This window comes from Myotis brandtii, unplaced genomic scaffold (assembly GCF_000412655.1).
Source record: "Myotis brandtii unplaced genomic scaffold, ASM41265v1 scaffold36, whole genome shotgun sequence".
NCBI lineage: Eukaryota > Metazoa > Chordata > Mammalia > Chiroptera > Vespertilionidae > Myotis > Myotis brandtii.
In genome coordinates this window covers 1,346,161-1,359,769 of record NW_005363836.1, presented here as the reverse complement: position 1 = coordinate 1,359,769, position 13,609 = coordinate 1,346,161, and positions in this window count along the sequence as shown.

Here is a 13,609-nt window from a genome sequence, read left to right as displayed (position 1 = left end):
GGTATGAGACTGGAGCAATGTATGAACCAACATTTTTTTTTAAGTTTTGCCTGAAGGCTGATAGTCCACTACCCTGAAAGTAATGGTCACTGATAAGAAACAGAGCATTAGACAAAATATAACATCCAGAATCATTGCAGGCTTCTAAGCAGCATTAGTTTACACTTAAGTACAAGTCTCCGGTGGTTCTAGAGAGCATGACATGTCTGTGTAAATGGTTATGAAATCTAAGAAAAATCTAAAACATATCTATACTTGAAATTGACCTCATACAGAGAAGTTACTGCTGATTATCACTATATGTATTCACATTAGAAATGTTTCTGACGCGTGATTTAATACCAAGGTAGTAAGAATGTGACTGAGAGGTGTTAAGAATTTGGCAAAGACTTAAAAAAAAATACTTGAAACACACCAACCAAATATACGCCAAATGAAAATTGCATTTACAGTATTTTGTTTTGTTACTGCTGTGCCTCAATCACCTAGAACTATGTCTGGCACATAATAAGTGTTCAAGTTTTATAACAAATATGGTGTTGGCAGCTCATGAGAAGTGGGAGTTTTGGAGAGGAGCACACACCACTGAGAAGAATCTTCCAAGTGAACAACTCAGGGAGGTATCAAAATTTTCCACTTATCATTCTGTACCAGCAGAGGCTTCCCTGAGAAAAAAGGGCACGGTATATATGGACCAGGTGATGCATTTAAACCGTTGGCCTGGGATTGGCACATAATCATGGCTCAATCATATTGATTGTCATTTGTGTTATTATTTGTGGGAGTGGCTTGAGGAAGATCATTCCTTATGAGGGGCTGCTCTCCTAGCCAATGGACAGCAAAAAGCCTAAGGTATGTCCTGGCCAAGAAAGGGCGTGTCTTAGTCCATTCGAGCTGCTATAACAAGATCCTGTAGACTGGATGGCTTCAACAGAAATTTATTTCTCACAATTCTGAAGGCCCTCCTATCATGACATTTTTTGGGGGTTCACGTTCCTCCTATAGATCTGCTTTCCTGAATTTTTGCTCTGTCCTGCACCCTGGTCTTTGTATTTATTATTTGTTTTTCATTCATTAAATGATACATATTGTGTTCCTCATTATATTTGATCCTCATAGCAGCTAAAAGAGGTCAATATATTACCATCCTTATTTGCAGATGAAAAAGACAAAACTCAGAATTGCTCAAGTTGGCATAGCTATTAAGTGGTAGAGCCACAAATTCAGGTGGTCTGATTCCAGAAGCCAGTCTCTCAGCACAGAGGGTTGCTGCAAATAATTATAAGGAAAACTTGAATCAGTGGTCTAGGTACGGCAGATATGTTCTAATGAAAATCTCTAAGTTGCATGTGTTTTAAAAATACCCCATTATCTATGATGGATCTGGGAAGAAAACATCACTGTTGGAAGATACTGAAGCAGTCAACAACTTCAGTTACTGTCACAGCAGCTTTCTCTCTGACAAGATTAAGGAGATGAGCCGGCATGACACATATTCTGCTGACTTACTAACGTTTTTAAAGAGTGTTTGCAGCCTTTGTTCTCACCTTTCATAGCAGCTGCATTGTCATACCATTTACTGCTAATTTTTTTCAGTTGTTAGTTACCACTTTCCATACTTGTTTCTTTTCTTTTTTTTTAATTTAAAGTCACAAAATCTGGATGGTTTTCAATGGGCAAAAAATGTTAAAAATTATTCATCAGTTTGTTTGTGTTTTTGTTAAAACAGTAAGGCACAATAATTACTAATTATTCCAGTATAGAAAAATATACTATATTTTTGTTCCAGTTTAGAAAAATGATTAATATTGGGTGTCTTTTTGTTAGTTTTGTTTACTGCTCCATTTCGCACATATTTTCCCATTATTACAGTTAGTTCTTAAGCTATTTTACATATGTCACATTTCCTTTCTTTATTTTGACATTTTCCCAACTGCTCTTGTAAATATGGATCAAATTTAGCAATTTGAAGACAGACAGTCTTTATTATGATCTCTGAAGGGCAAATGTCTTTCACTTAAAAATGTAATAATACTAATTACTTTCGTTAAGCTCTTCAAAATAGCACTAAGTGTTCTTTCTTTCTTATCTGTTATTCAAGACATTAGTATAGAGGCATTTGTAATTGATTTACTTACAATCCAAGTAAATATAGATTTCTTGTTCTCTAAGAATCTTCATGACTTTCAAGGTTCTCATTATACACTTCTGGTCTGGAAACTCACCTGTTGTAAGCAATGACTGTCTTGTTAAAAACAGCTTAAACCAAACAATAGATACAACCTTTTAGTCTTGGAATAGACAAGCCAGGATCTACAACAGTTTTATCACTTTATTGTATTTTCAGAATATCTACTCAGGTCACATTATTTTCTATTTTATGTTCTGTTTAATTCTCTGTAAAATTACCCTAAACAATTTCAAAACAAACTATTGGTATTGAAGTGTTGAATGATATTATTTTTCAGTGGAGCGGTCCATAATGAAAGATCACAATATTTATTAAACTCAATGACTTCATCAAGGCAAACTACCGCTGGCCTTTCTGATCATAACACTTTCAGTTCTCAGTCTTATTTCCTACCCTCAAATGTATGCCAGTCTCCTAAATCACTCCCTCCCTTTTCTAAGGTAACCCATGTGAGTCTTCACCCATTTTTACTATCTTTCACTGACTCTGTAAAGGATGAGCCAAGGAGGAGGCTTTGGCCTACAGATCTCAAAAAAACACTCCAGGACATGTGCAAACTCTCCACAAATAGTATCTTACCACTGAAGGCAGGAAGAATGCTTGTTGGAACTACCTACACATATCACAAGGGAAAGTGTTCATTCTCAGTTATAGCACAGTATGAATCCTTAAAGAAGCCTGCCTATCTTTCCTTGAATTATGCAAATTACATCTCCATGGAGCCTCGTGTATTCTTCTTATAGTTCTCTCTTAGTTTACAAAACAATGTTTTGTGATCACAGTTCTAATAGGGAACTTGTGATGTTTTTAGCCCAGGGATCCTACTCCCCAGAGGAGGTGGAACTATTATCATCTTATTTAGTCATCACAACTAATTGAAGTGGATAGAATTTTTACCTCTGCCTTTAATTTGAGAAAACTAAGGTTTAAGAATAAATATAAACTTTACATGTCCACATAGCTTGTAACTGGCAGAGCTAGTAATAAAATTCAGAACTATCTAACTTTAAACTTCATACTTTTATCCAGTGATGTATGAGAGACACTTTGTAGTAGCTCATGAAAGCCAATTGTTAAATTATTAGAACTTTTTAAAATTGGTTGTTAAATATAGCCATTGATAAAATCAAATTATATAAATTTACACTTAAATGAATTATTTAAACACAAAGATAATAAGTAGTCAAAACACATTAATTTATCATGATTTAACTACCTTATTATCAATGCTCTTGAGTTTATGTATGTCTTGTTATACTTCATGGTAGAAACACTAAATAATGGTGGGCTACTGCACATATTTTTCCAATTCATTGTTTGATAAAGTCATATTCCTAATTTGAAAGTGGACATGATGGAAATATTTATACCATGGAAATTAGCAGCACTCAAATCAGGGTTTCCCTCCACTCCCTGACTCCACCAGGGCTGGTTGTCAAATATTTACCATTGCACTATTATCTTAACTATTACACTATATTCTACCTTTAAACAGTGATTATTTCTCTCTAAGAAAATGTTATAACATAATCTATGTGTTAAAGAATTGGTCTTATCACTGCCATGTAATCCTGTACCCCTTTAACTAAAGATTTTACATATCTTCAAATATTCCACCCATTGTGGACTAGGGTAGGTACATAAATGTTCTACATCATACAGTAATAGAAAAAGAACAAAATCCAATATCCTCAGGCTATCTAGATGCCCAATACATTAAATGCATTACTTATTTAACAAGTATCAATGAAATGATGGATCGTTGCTCCTCTTAAATGACCTTTCTGAGCAAGGAAGAAATTTAATATTTGGAAAAGGAAATGAAAAATACAAAAGATAGAACTTCCTTTTTAGATAGACTACAGACAGCAAAAGAGACATATAAAATAATTTAAAATAAATTATTTGCCTGCCGAAAATTTAGATTTTAAGTAAGAAGTAACTAGTAGAATTTGGGCAAAAAGAATCTCTGGTTTCTACTGCACTGTGTATCTTATTTAATCTAGTTATAAGAGTCACAAGAGCCAAAATTTTTATTCTCAATTCCCATTTGAATTTAACACAGTTTGTGTTGCATAGTTAAGTCATGCTAATATGTGTCTAGTGAAATAAAAATGAATTATTCTCTTCTATTAATGCTACACAATACTGTTGTTTAAAGATATTTATGAAATTATTATAAATTTTCAGAACTTGATATAAATGAAATACTGTAACAGCCAAGTATTTAGTAATATATTCTAAGTTTTCCTCTAAATCACAAGTTTCCAGGAAACTACAGGCAAACATGAAAAGCAAAAGATAATATAAAATTAGAAATAGCTTCATTAAGGGTGAATCTTTAACACAGTTCCTTATTCTCCAATAAAGAGCAGCTACAAAGTGTAGAATAACAACTCAGAAACTGAAAGTTTAGCTTAGGTTATTTTTTAAATTGGCCTTATTGGATGACAGTTCCAATTCTGAAAGTTTCATAGAACCATAAAATTAGGAATACTGTCAGGAGGAATCATTTAGTTTACCTCATTAGGCAGGAATATGTCTATACTAGCATTCCCTAAATTTCCACAAGATGGTAATAAATATTACCTGAAAAGGGGATTAGTCAAATAAGCTTGAGAAGGACTGATATTTTTTATTTTATTTTTTATTTTTTTACAATTCCTTTTCATGCAGGAACCCTCTCTAGCTTCTGGGAGCCACTCTCTCCCCTTGACCCTTTAGGTCCTAGGAAGGTAAATCCCAACTATAGCTAACCACGGGGTATTGTACCACCCTTATTGATGTTCCTAAAGTTGTCAAAACCTTCATAAAGGCAATTAAACTCTTCTAAAATTACCTAGTTAAGTGTCGACTTTTTCGTACAAGGTCCCTGACTGATAGACACAGCTTCCCATCATTTCCTCACTAGGTACATGGAGCCATACTCTTTACTTCTTTGGCTGAAAAATATCCTTGGCCATGAAATGAGGCTATTTACACTGGATAATTTAAAGGTTAGACAAAATCTCAAGGCTTCAATCCTTCTGGAAGGTAAACAAGCAAGCTGATGACTGCTGTTAATGGGTGACCTTCATCAGTGGAAACAAAAAGAACTCCTAACAGCTTCTCGATCCAGACAATGCATACTACTCATTGGAATAGAGACTGGATAGTGTCCAGAAATAGCCTCAGTTCCTGGCATCCCACAGGAAATAATAACATAGGGTTCTGATTTGCACAGAGCTTGGTCATTTCTTGATGCTGACATCACTCCAGTCCACATAGTCCTTATGTTCTTCCCTTTCCCATTGCATGGAATCCTATGTAGTCTAGGGATAGGAAAATAATGTATCTGTCCAAATGTTTTGTCTTACACCGTGGATTTTTTAACTTAAAATCAAGAATTGCTTCTTAGATTCTCTTATTTTCATCATTCCAGAACTAATGAGAAGGCTCCCAAAATATAGGAGAAGAAATACAATAATGCATGAAATGAAAAGAAACCTATCAGTATGTCTCCAAATGCATTTTCTTGTCACTTACATTTTAATAGGTTCTATTTCAGATTGGTGAAGCCAGTATATCTGTTTACTTTTCCTTTCTTCCCCAAAAGCCTCTTGAAATAATGCTATAAAATTATAAAAGGAACATTATGAAAAAAATATAATGGTAAGCTAAATATTTTAACAGATACCTGCAAAACCAAAGGCAAGTAAAATTCAATAAAAAAAAGACACCATAATTGAGGGATCCAGAACTCAGGATGTACATAGAAGAACATTGCAGCAGAGCTAGGAGACTCATCCCACAACAAACCAAAACCTCTCCCTGAATTTATAGGTGAGATACCAAGAATAAGAACAGAAAAGATACTTGAAAAAAGCAGCAAACTGGCTATGCAGAGATACGCTTCAGGCAGTCCTGAAGCCTAAACCTGCCAACAAAGCAGCAGCCTAGATTTTACCTTTAATCTCCCCAGTCTACAATAGTACTGAGGAATGCTTTGGGAATGTAGCACCTACAGTCATTTCAAATGTTGTCAGACAGGCACATAGCAAAAGTCTCGAAAGAGAGTTGTAAGGGACCAGCAAACTCCAAAACCACTGAGGACGTCAAGGCTAGTGCCCTGAAGAATCATCACCCAAACCAAGTAAAACTATTAGTAGTCAGGCAACTTCTCAGGGACTTAAGAGTAAGAGGGTCATGCTCATGCAACTGATAGTGTTGCTGTGTTCATCGCACAGTACAGCCAGTTTGTGTGTAGTAACTATGGCCTTTACATGCTTAAAGGAGTTGTATAGTTTGCCTTGTGTATGAGCAATGTTTTGTCAATCATATCACCTTCCTATTTTGTTTAATTGTAGATTGGTGTCAAGAGTGGAATTCTCACACACACAACACACACATAACTAAAATAAAAAATATCAGCTCACATTCAGAGGCAGTATAGTAGAGTGGTTATAAGTACAGACTCTAGTCCCCAGCTGCCTTAGTATAAATCTTATTTCTGACACTTACACGATATTAACCTTTCATACCTCAGTTTTCTCATCTCCAAAATGGGGACAATACTTTAATTCTCAACACACTTAAGGTCCTTTCTTATGAGATTTCATAAGTTGATACATACAAAATTCTTTGTAACTGTCACATAAAAAATCCTATATAATAAAAGGCTAATATGCAAATACACCGAACAGCGGAACAACTGGAACAACAGAACAGAACAAATGGTTGCTATGATGTGCACTGGCCACCAGGGAGCGTGCTCGGAACATGGTGGGCATTGGCTGTGGTGGGATGGTGGAGTAGGTGAGCGGGGGTGCCAGACCAACACAGGGCACCAGCCACTGCCATCGGGGTGAGCCTCTGGTGGTTACTGAAAATTCTTTGCTCCTGTGCTCCACGGTCCCGCCTGCTGCTCGCACCTGCTGCCACTCACACCCATAGCCAGTGCCGGAGCTACTGCTCAAACCTGCTGCCAGTGTTTGGCGCTGGTCCTGATCGCTTGGCTCCATCAGCAGGTGCGAGCAGCAGCTGATGGCCCTGATCGCCCCTGAGGGCTTCTCCACCTCCCCCTGCTCCTGAGGGGCAATTGGGGCAGCAGCTGCTGCTCACACCCACTGATGGTGCTGGCCCCACTTGCACCTGCTGCTGGAGCCAGCCCCAATAGCTCTAAGCCTTCAGCAGGTGTGAGCAGAGCCAGTGCCATCAGCACGTGGGAGCAGTGGCAGTGGGAGTGGGACTGCCGACAGACAGAGGACCGTGGTGGGAGGGGCCAGGCAGGGGCACGGAGGATGGGCCGAGACCCGCCCCTGTGCCTACAGCAGGCTTTCGGCCCACAGTTCCTTTCAAGGTGCATGAATTTGTGCACTCGGGGGGGGGGGGGTTCCTCAGCCCAGCCTGTGTCCCCTCGTGGGGAGCAGGCCTCAGCTGACAGGTGGACATCCCCCAAGGGGCCCTTAGCACTGCTGCAGAGGCGGGAGAGGCTCTGCCATCGCCAGGGAGTAGGCCTAAGCCAGCAGGTGGACATCCCCCAAGAGGCCCTTAGCACTGCTGCGGAGGCGGGAGAGGCTCTGCCATCGCCGCTGCGCTCACCAGTCGTGAGCCAGGCTTCTGGCTGAGGGGCGCTCCCCCTGTGGGAGCACACTGACCACCAGGGGGAAGCTCCTGCATTGAGCGTCTGCCCCCTGGTGGTCAGTGCGCATCATAGCAACCGGGTGTTCTGCCATTTGGTCAATTTGCATATTAGCCTTTTATTATATAGGATTTTGTTAAAGCTATTTTGAAACAGGGTCTGTAACTTTTTCTGTAAAAGGCCAGATAGTACATATTTTAGGCCAAATATGATTCCTGTTGCATATTCTTCTGTGAGTGTGTGTGTTTACAACTCTAAAAATGTAAAATCCATGTTTAGATCGCAGGCCATACAAAATTAGGGTGCATGCCAAATTTCGCTCACTGTCCATAGTTTGGAACCCATATTTTAAAATCTTTCACTTTCTCTTGCAATGATGAACATCCATCCCTTTTCTATTAAGAAATGCCAACCTTACATTGATATTCTAAATCACCTATTTAAAAATGGATGAAAAGAGAAAGGAAAATTATTTCCCCCAAATTTGTAAGCTTAGAGAAAGCAACTGCAATGTCAATCTCCTCCTTATCTCAATTGGGCCCAGTCTAAGAGAGTCATCTCTTTTAAACATAATTACGTCTGTGAGAATAAATTATTTATCCTCTTTAGATGAATTATGTTAATATCATTCAGTATTGTTAGGAACCATGTATCATCCTGGAAATGAACTTATAGATGTCAATTTTTCAGACATGTCTATCTAAATATTTTCCTACTCAGACTGACTGGAGGGGTTATCAAATTGATAATATTGAGCAGAGGAAATATATATTATACAAGGGAATTAAAAATGGATCAATGTTAATAAAATATCAGGAATTCTAGCTTCAGGAATGTGGGAGAAGAATGAGCAGGGGAGCAGCCACATGCTGAGAACTGGCACAACAGAGCAGCACAAGTTGCCCCAGAAGACTGGAGGGAAGGCCAGCAGTCTTTGTAGAAGTGACATTTGAATGAACTGGGTGTAGGATGTCACAAGGCCGTCAAATGGCAGCGTGTCCTTAAGTAAATTCTGATACTAACTGAACATACAAAATGAGATATTATAGTTTTACAGGTCCCTGACAGATGATAGTCAACTGGAAGCATTCAATTTCCTATGACTATCTTTGGTGGGGAAGAATTTAAGATAACCCACAGAATTTTAAGAACAAATTTCTGATCATAGCCAAAAGCAGGAAGCTCAATGCCTAGTTAGCCTGTCAAGATTTTGGCAAAACCATTTTTAACATTTGTGGATAAGGCTAAATTTAACAAATTGCAAGAATAAGGTAATTGGCTATTTATATTGGGAGGATCATTTGATAAACACGAATTTCCAATTTGGGAATACAGGCATACTATGCATTGATATATCTTCTATATATTCATATTTCATATATATGAATTGAAACTTTCTGTTGCTAACAGTTGATAAATTCTGTTTTTATCTTATGTGAACATGAAAAGTATTAGAAATGGACCGAAAATTTCTAGAATTATTAATAAATCAATTATAGGTATTTAAATATAATTTAGACATAGCATTGAATATGAAATATGTTATAATGCATTGTGCTTTTGTCTATTTTGATTTGAGTCTTGTGGAACCAGGCACTATTACCTGCAGAAATTGTTTCTCCTGAACCTCTTGAGGTTTGAAAACATTCTGATTCTTAATATTTATATATACTACCTGACATTCTCTAACTAAATAGTTACATTGAAACAGTAATATTGAGCTAATAAATATTTGTATATACCTACTGTATTTCAATACCAAACCTATCTGAAATAAAAGTTATATGTTGACTAAAGTGCCCATGGAAACAAAAAGTTAAAGGTTATTTTTAGGAAAATTCTCAAAGACATCCTTTTATTGCTGCTTTCTACTAATTGTATATCATTCCACTTGAAATATTAGATATCTGCAGCCTGTATATTCTTTATAATTTCTTAGGAAAGAGAGTAAATTGCTTTTACTTCTCAGTTTTCCCTCCAAAATCTGATAAAGGGAGTTGTTTGGGTAGCCAATTCTAGAGTACTTAAGGCAGGGAATAAAACCAGAATAAGGAAAGGCTAAATATATATGACAAAATGTTACTGGGTATGACAATAAGTTACATCAAAACTACTAGAGAAAGTAGAAATTAGATTTAAAAGTCTCATCTTGGAAACCTAGTTAAGTTGAAAATAACATCATAGAATTATCTTTTCTTTAAAACAAAAAGAAATTGTATTTTCTTCTATGTAACTCAAGTGGCTTCTTTGGCATGCTGCATCCCCAATTCACATTTAAAATACTAAAATTTCAGATCCAAAATGGTGGCCGACAGGACGGCGGTGAGCAAGATAGTGAGTGAGTGAGAGAGCGAAAGGAGAGTGCATGGACGTGCGGGGAGGGTCTGTATTTGTGAGTGAGGGACAGCTATATTCCACAGGACTGTTGGGGACTGGCGGACCAGGCTCCCCTGGCCGGGCAGCCTCTACTACTGCTGAAATCTCTCCCAGGCCGGCCAGCTCTGCTGAAAGACCGTGCCATCTTGAAGGGGAGAGTGTCTGTGATCAAAACCCAGCCTTACCTTCACCCGGGGAGACCTCCCGGGACCCTACAGCCACAATGCTCAGGGACCAGCTGCCTCGGCTGCAAACCCACGAACACTGAGACTCCAGCCTCCCTGGCCACAGGCGCCTAAAAAGTTTGTCCAGAGGGAGACAAGGTGGCAGCCGAATATGCAGACGGGTCCTGAGCCTTCTCACAAAGCAGATAGAAGAAACAGCTGAGTAGAATAACATCCACCCAGAATTGGTGAATTAAACACAGCTGGTGAGGCAATCTGTGGACAGAAAGGTCAGAGATCACCTGGAGAGAGGTGGGAATCAGGGACCTGGGCTAGAGGGAGAAACTCGTGCAGCGGGGACTAGAGTCTCAGAGGGAGATTGCACTGCACCAAATCCGTGGCCATTGGGGTTAGTGTAGCCCTCAACTGTGGAAGGGGGTCCACAGGGCTGCCTCCAGGGGGGGACTCTAGATCTAAGCCCACAGCCATGGGAAACTGCGCCCAGAAGGCAGCCTGAAGTTCTATACCGGCCGCGTGGTGCCAGGGGGAGAAAGACACGAGGCAGCATGGTTGCTCTGTCTTTATAACTTCCTTGCTTTTACTTGCTAAACCCGGTCCATAGAATCTTTCAATTAAAAACACTCACTGAGACTGCAGGGAAAGGTGGTTTTTGTAGAAACTGGGGATCAGAATAGGGAGAGTCAAGCAGAAAGCCAGCTCTGGGACAGTCCATCTCTCCAAACCTTAACAGACTTTTTTCTCCTGAAGACCAGGCTCCTCATAGCAGCAGAGCCACACCCAGTCTTGAGCGTGGCAGGGAAAGGAAGATTTTAAATACCCCCAGGGAGCCCTGGGGGACTGGGTTGAGGGGCCATTTGGTCCCAGAAACTAATACAGAAACACCACCACCCAGCGGCCGTGTCAGAAATAGAAGCTTGTGTAAATACAACTGAAAGCAGGTAGAAAAACAAAGTGGACAGATTGATCCCACCTGCTTGAAACTAAGGTTGTGGTGTACAACACAGAGGAGCAGTGGATCGCTGGGAGCTTCAACACAGCACTGAACTGAGACATGGCAGGCAGAACAGTAAAGAGTGGTCTTAAACCAGCCCCAATGGGTCATTGAAACTCCACTGAAGTGAACAAACTTCACTACTTCATTTTTTTATTTTTTATCTTTTACTTAAGAAACTAAAATTTTTTTCTCAGTTTACTTTATTTTTTATTATTATATTTTTATTTATTATTATTACCTTTTTTTAAGTTTTATGTTTTTTGGATTAGTGTCCTACATTCTATTTTTATTTTTATTTTTTTATCATTATATTACTCTATCTCAATTTTTTCTTTATGCCAACATTTTCATCCTCACTTCCTTTTTCATCCTGTTTCTCTTCCCCTGTTCCTGCTTTAGTTTTTCTCTATCCTTACCTCTCACACTCTGTTAAAAACTGATCTTCTTTATCTGCTTTATTGATGCATTACTATTAAAGTAGTCTCTGTTGGCCTACTCATATATATAATTTCCTCTCCCCTGCTCCAAGTCCATGCACACTTCCCTTTGCTCTTTCTTCACTAACCAATTTTTTTTCATTTTTTTTCTTTCTTTCTTTCTTGTTGTTGTTGTTTGTTTGTTACTTTGTTTTATTTCAGTTTTTTTATTTTATGCTTTTGTTTTTCCTTTCCTTGCTTGTTTTCTTTTACTAATAGTTTAATTAGTTTCAATCATCAACTCAGGCCTATCGGCTCTCTATTCTCCTTTTCCAAAAATAGATGAATACATAGATAGATAGATAGATAGATAGATAGATAGACTAAAGAAAGGGAAAAATTTATATATTTTTTCTTTTATATATTTTTTAATATAAATATTTTTTCAATTATTACTTTTTACTTTTTTTAGTATTTTGTTTTTTGCTTTTCTTCTTATACACTCATTCTCTTTCTACTTCCTCTATAGTAAACATGGCCATTTCCCCATTCATTCAATTCCTTGACCTTTCCTGGAAATAAGCTCTGCCTCTTCAGATTTAGCTTCCCTCCTTCTTTTCTGGGTGTTTGTTGTTTGCATTTTTTGGATTAGTTGTCAGTTTTTTTGGAGTTTTATCTCCATATACATATGTTTTTCCCTTTCTTTCTTTTTCTTTTCTCTCTTACCTTTCTTTCTTTTCTCAATATCATTTTTGCACTCTTTTATCTCCCCTAATTCTCTTTTCTCTAGTGGTCACCTTTACTTGGGGTTATTGATATCATGAATACATTCATGTTTGGTGCCCTCTGTGTTGTGTCTTATTGAGTTGTACTTTATGCCTTTAAGTCAATGCAATAGAGAGTGAGCCACATAACCAGACACCCTGAGAGGAACAAAAATAGGGAGACAAAGAAACAGCACCCATATGAAAGAAAAGGAAGAATCACCGGAAAAGGAAGTAAACAAAATAGAGGAAAGAAATTTGTCAGAGAAAGAATACAGAGCAATGGTCATAAGGACAAAGAAAAGGATGGAGGACAAATTCAACAACATATGTAAGAACCAAGAAGAAGTGAAGAAGAACCAAGACGAAATTAACAATGACATAGCTGCAATAAAGAACACAATAGAAAGCATCAACAGTAGACTAGTAGAAGTTAAGAACCACATCAGTGAGCTAGAAGAGAAGGTAGGAAAAGATACCCAAGAAAAGCAGCAACTGGGAAAAAAAAAAATTAAAAAAACAGGAGGAGAGCCTAAGGAAGCTTTGGGACAACACAAAATGAAACAACATCTGCATAATAGGAGTGCCAGAGGAGAGAAAACTGAGCAAGGAAAGCCTAAGGAAGTTTATTACCACCAAACCAGCAATGAAAGAAATGCAAAAGGGTCTGCTGTAAAAAGAAGAAATAGGAAGGGAAAAAGGAACACAGGCATAAAGAATAAAAATGGCAACAAACAAGTACCTATCAATAATAACTTTAAATGTAAATGGATTAAATGCCCCAATCAAAAGACATAGGGTGCTGAATAGATAATAAAACATGACCCATATATCTGCTGTCTACAGGATACCCACCTCAGAACAAAGGACACACAGACTGATAATGAAGAGATGGAAAAAAATTTTTCAGGTGAATGAAAATGGAAAAAAATGCTGAGATAGCAATACTTATATCTGACAAATTAGACCTCAAAGTGAGGCCATAACAAGAGATAAGGAAGGCCATTTCATAATACTAAAGGGAGCAATTCAACAAGAAGATATAACTCTGGTAAACATATAT